The 6038-nt window shown below is 52.2% G+C and overlaps 1 non-coding gene across 1 annotated transcript; it reads right to left on the bottom strand.

Annotated features, from left to right (window-relative positions):
* Positions 1-2368: 2368 nt before the first annotated feature.
* LOC112132232 (U4 spliceosomal RNA) lies at positions 2369-2508 on the bottom strand. The gene has a single exon (XR_002914027.1). It is a non-coding gene; the product is annotated as a U4 spliceosomal RNA (small nuclear RNA).
* Positions 2509-6038: the final 3530 nt, after the last annotated feature.

The raw sequence follows: 6038 nt of genomic DNA, 5'->3' as shown, positions 1-6038 counted from the left end.
CATCCATCCGTCCACCCACCCACCCACCCATCCATCCAACCATCCACCCACCCACCCACCCATCCATCCATCCATCCACCCACCCACCCATCCATCCATTCATCCACTCATCCATCCTCCCACCCACCCACCCACCCACCCACCCATCCATCCATCCACCCACCCACCCATCCATCCATCCACCCATTCATCCACCCACCCACCCACCCACCCATCCATCCATTCATCCATCCACCCACCCACCCATCCATCCATCCATCCACTCATCCATCCACCCACCCACCCACCCATCCATCCATCCATCCACCCACCCACCCACCCATCCATCCATCCATCCATCCATCCACCCACCCATCCATCCATCCACCCACCCATCCATCCATCCACCCACCCACTCATCCATCCATCCATCCACCCACCCACCCATCCATCCATCCATCCATCCACCCACCCATCCATCCATCCACCCACCCACTCATCCATCCATCCATCCACCCACCCACCCATCCATCCATCCACCCATTCATCCACCCACCCACCCACCCACCCATCCATCCATCCATCCACCCACCCACCCATCCATCCATCCACCCATTCATCCACCCACCCACCCATCAATCCATCCACCCACCCACCCACCCATCCATCCATCCACCCATTCATCCACCCACCCACCCACCCACCCATCCATCCATTCATCCACTCATCCATCCACCCACCCATTCACTCATCAATCCACCCACCTACCCACCCATCCATCCATCCACCCACCCACCCATCCACCCATCCATCCACCCACCCACCCACCCACCCATCCATCCATCCACCCACCTATCCATCCATCCACCCATTCATCCACCCACCCACCCACCCACCCATCCATCCATCCATCCACCCATTCATCCACCCATCCACCCAGCCACCCATCCATCCATTCATCCACTCATCCATCCACCCACCCATCCACTCATCCATCCATCCATCCACCCACCCACCTATCCATCCATCCACCCATTCATCCACCCACCCACCCACCCACCCACCCATCCATCCATTCATCCACTCATCCATCCACCCACCCACCCATCCATCCATCCACCCACCCACCCACCCATCCACCCATCCATCCACCCACTCACCTATCCATCCATCCACCCATTCATCCACCCACCCACCCACCCACCCATCCATCCATCCACCCACCCACCCACCCACCCACCCATCCATCCATCCACCCACCCACCCACCCATCCATCCATCCACCCACTCATCCACTCATCCATCCACCCACCCACCCACCCATCCATCCATCCACCCACCCACCCACCCATCCATCCATCCACCCACCCACCCACCCATCCATCCATCCATCCACCCACCTACCCATCCATCCATCCATCCACCCACCCACCTATCCATCCATCCACCCATTCATCCACCCACCCACCCACCCACCCATCCATCCATCCACCCGCCCACCCATCCATCCATCCATCCACCCATTCATCCACCCACCCACCCACCCACCCATCCATCCATTCATCCACTCATTCATCCACCCACCCACCCACCCATCCATCCATCCATCCATCCATCCACCCACCCACCCATCCATCCATCCACCCATTCATCCACCCACCCATCCATCCATTCATCCACTCATCCATCCACCCACCCATCCACTCATCCATCCACCTACCCATCAATCCATCCAACCATCCATCCACTCATCCATCCACTCATCCATCCGCCCACCCACCCACCCATCCACCCACCCATCCATTCATCCATCCACCCACCCATCCATCCATTCATTCATCCACCCATCCACCCATCCATCTATCCATTCATCCATCCATCCATCCATCCATCCATCCATCCATCCATCCATCCACCCATCCACCCATCCACCCATCCAGCCACCCATCTACCCATCCATTCACCCATCCACTCATCCACCCATCCATCCATCCACCCACCCACCCATCCATCCATCCATCCACCCATCCATCCACCCACCCACCCATCCACCCACCCACCCACCCATCCATCCATCCACTCATCCATCCACCCACCCACCCATCCACCCATCCACCCATCTATCCATCCACCCACCTGTCACATAGTGTGGCAAATACAACAATGACTCACACGTGGTTCCTGCCCCTACACCCTCAACGCTCATACCCTAGTGGGGACTCCTACAACCAACGAATGCAGAAGGTTTTAGCTCCCTGATGGGCATTTGTATTTGAAGTTGGGGGGTGGGGGCTGCACAAATGTGCACAACTTAATAGAGGTCCTTCTGGCATTGTGCCAAAGTGAAGCTGTGGAGGAGTTAAATTTTTATGTTTTTTTGGTTGTTCAGCCTCTGTAGAGAGTCTCAGAAATTCTCAATGCCAACAATATTTCAAGTTGTCATGGCAAGCTATAGGGAAAATTTTCAATTAGCAATAATCATGCCTCAGGCAAACCTCATTGGCTATGGTACTGCCACTGCAGAAAGCTGAGGAGTTATTTTTCAGCAGGGGCGCGGCCTTCCCAGCATGTCTTAAATTTCTCCAGGGTGAGTCAGATCACTCCTGTTCTTGGGGACCTCTTACACCAGCTACTGGTCGCCAGGTCTAGGGGAGGTTAGTGACCTCAGCCCTGGAAGGGGAGCCTCAAAGTCACTGGTGAGCCTCAAAAGAGGCTGGCAGGGCTGCCTGCACAGACCCATCTGCTACAGTTATAATGGGGAGTGTCCTTGGGTAATGAACTGCTATGTAGAGCTCCTGATTAAGCACTAATTAATTATTAATGCACTGTGTCATAATTTTGCCTGGCCCTTTCTATGCTAAAGAATTGTATCCTGTGATTCCATTTGCGATCCCGCATTTTCTGATTTGTGGCTGTGGTGGCCCATTTTCAAGCTCACCTGTCTCTGCAGTGGCCAGATGGATCACTGAGGGTACATGCACCACGAGGTCATTGTCCACTGGTAGTAGTTGGCATGGATGACGACTCATGGGTGTAACATGTGTGAACAACAACAGATACACAGGCTGGGGTCAGCCACACTTGGAATTCTGGCTGTAATGCTACTGCGGTTTGGATATTTGTCTCCTGAAACCTCACGTTGAAATTTGATCCCCGATGTTGGAGGTGGGGGCTTACGGGAGGTGTTTGGGTCATGGGGACAAATCCCTCATGAAGATCTTGGTACTGTCCTTGTTCTTGTTATAATGAGTAGGTTCTTGCTCTATTAGTTTCCTCAAAAGCTGGTTGTTTAAAGAGCCTGGAACCTCCCCCTCCTCTCTCTGGCTTTCCCTCTCCCCATGTGATTCTTACACATACTGGCTTCCCTTTGCCTTCTGCCATGAGTGGAAGCAGCCTGAAGCCCTCATCAGAGGCAGATGCTGGCACCATGTTTGTTGTACAGTCTGCAGAACCATGAGCCAAAGAAACCTCTTTTCTTTATAAGTTACCTAGGCTCAGGTATATCCTTTACGGCAATGCAAATGAACTAAGGCAAATGTACTCAACTTGGTGTTACCTCAATCATGTTACTTAACCCTTTGAGCCCTTCTCATCCATACAGGAGGGAGAAGAGTAACACCTGCCTCACGTGTTTAACCAGAAAGAGGACCTCAGGCTCCAGTGATGCATCGGGACATGTCTTGTCCCGAGGTTTCCTTTGCTGTACTTCACTTGGGGCCATCTCAGGAACCAGTGTGAGGTCACTGGAGATGCCACTTGGAGGAAGCACTCAGATGTGCCTCTGGCCTGCACTTGTGCTTGGTTTATGGGTGGGGTCAGTTGTTGGGACTATTTTAGTTACAGGTTCCAGAAATCCATCTTCAAGCTGCAAAGGGGAATTCTTGTAAGGATTTGGGGGTATCTCCCAGAATCTGAGGGTAAGAACTGAGCCGGCTTTCAGGGGCGATGGGAACTCGTGGTTCAGCTCCACCTGTGTCTCGTCCTGGCTTCTCTTTGTGAATCTGCATTTTTCTTTTCCTGGAGGTGAGATTTTCCTCCTTCTCTGTCCATGTGTCATGACATGTAGTCACCACTGCTCCCAAAACTTAGCTTCTCGTAATCCCAACGCTTTGGAAGGCTGAGGCAGGTGGATCACCTGACTTCAGGAGTTCAAGACCAGCCTGGCCAACATGGTGAAACCCTGTCTCTACTAAAAATACAAAAAATTAGCTGGGCATGGTGGCAGGCACCCGTAGTCCCAGCTACTCGGGAGGCTGAGGCAGGGGAATCACTTGAACCCAGGAAGTGGAGGTTGCAGTGAGCCAAGATCTCACCACTTCACTCCAGCCTGGGTGACAAGAGGGAAACTCTGTCTCAAAAAAAAAAAAAAAAATGCAGCTTCTCCATTCAAGTTATTTGTTAAGACTAAGCTGACGTGTCTTGGTCCTAAGTTCCAGATGTCCAGCTGGGGCCAGCGGTCTGTGCCTGGCACATCACCTGCAGGCACAGGTGGGGTCTGAGAGAGCCAGCAGCTTTGCTGGCAACACGTGAACAGTGAGAAAGCCAGGACAGCAGTCCTCAATGAGGCTGGGTGGTGCTGGGATGAGCAGGGTCCCAGGAAAAGGGGCTATGGAAATTGCTCTACTGCCCTTGCCTGGGGCTGCTCACTGAGAGGACACACTTTCCTGAGTGTCATCATTCCTCCATGATGGATTCCAAGAGGCGGAGTGAGCATGCACTTAGGCACCAGCAAGGCCAGCAACAACACTGAAAACATTTTTTTTCTGATAAAAATTGTTTGGGTTTTTTTGAGACGGAGTTCTGTCACCCAGACTGGAATTCATTTGCTAGATCCTGGCTCACTGCATCCTCTGCCTCCCGGGTTCAAGGGATTGTCCTGTCTCAGCCTCCCGAGTAGCTGGGACTACAGGTGCACACCACCACACCCAGCTAATTTTTGTATTTTTAGTAGAGACAGAGTTTTGCCATGTTGCCACAGCTAGTCTCGAACTCCTGGCCCCAAGTGATCCTCCTGCCTTGGCCTCCCAAATGCTGTGATTACAGGCATGAACCACCGCACCCGGCCAAAAATTGTTTTTAAAAATCAAAGTCATCATAAGAAAAAAATTAGAAGCCTTCTGGACTTTTCTCACACTTCTTATAAAGTTGATGGCTGTTTTTATCTTGAATGATATTATTGGGTGCACTGGATTGCATAGTCTCCCCTCAAAATTCATGTTCTTCCCAGAACCTCAGAATGTGACCTTATTTGGAAATAGGGTTATTGCAGATGTGATTAGTTAAGATGGAGTCATACTGGAGTAGGGCAGGCCCTAACTCCAAAAAAGATTGATGTCATATGAAGAGAAGAGACAGAGACACCACACCCAGGGAGAGAGCCACACAGAGAGGCAGAGACTGAAGTGAGGCACCTGCAAACCAGGGAATGCCAGCGGCTGCTGATGACACCAGAAGTTACAAAAGTCAGGAAGGGTCCTCCCCTGGAGCCTTCAGCAGGATCACGGCCCTGTTGACATTAGTATGTCAGATTTCTAGCCTCCAGTGTGTGAGGGGACACGTTTGTGCTGTTCTAAGCCATTCAGTCTGTGGTTCTTCCTCACAGCAGCCACAGCGAATCTCCGTTGGGTTGGGGAGTTTTATGCTTTTCAATACTTGCAGCATAAAACGCCCCAAAGTTCTTAGTTTATTCCTGCCTGGAGATGAACAGCACAGGCTCCAGAGTTATCTGTGTCTGAGTAAAAACCTTAGCTTTGCTATGTATTAGTTATATTCCCTTGGGTAGGTAACGTCACCTCTTTGTGCCTCAGTTTCCACGTCAGTAAAATGAGGTGAATAATCCTACCCAGGTAATGGAGGTGTAAATCAGCTACTGCATGCAAAGGGATTGACAAGGCGCCTGGTATGAGACAAGGCCTCAGTGTAAAACAGTTGTTCTCATCACATCCCTCAGCAGGTCGGACGATGGTGGGGGTGGCCAGTCCAGGGGCTGTGGGCTCCCTTTCTGGGTGGGCAGGCTGAGAGGGGTCATCTGCAGGGACCTGGCTTTGTTGGGGGCTGCC

The sequence above is a fragment of the Pongo abelii genome, chromosome 12 (genome assembly GCF_028885655.2).
Source record: "Pongo abelii isolate AG06213 chromosome 12, NHGRI_mPonAbe1-v2.0_pri, whole genome shotgun sequence".
Classification (NCBI taxonomy): domain Eukaryota; kingdom Metazoa; phylum Chordata; class Mammalia; order Primates; family Hominidae; genus Pongo; species Pongo abelii.
This window is presented reverse-complemented; position numbering and strand designations above follow the sequence as displayed.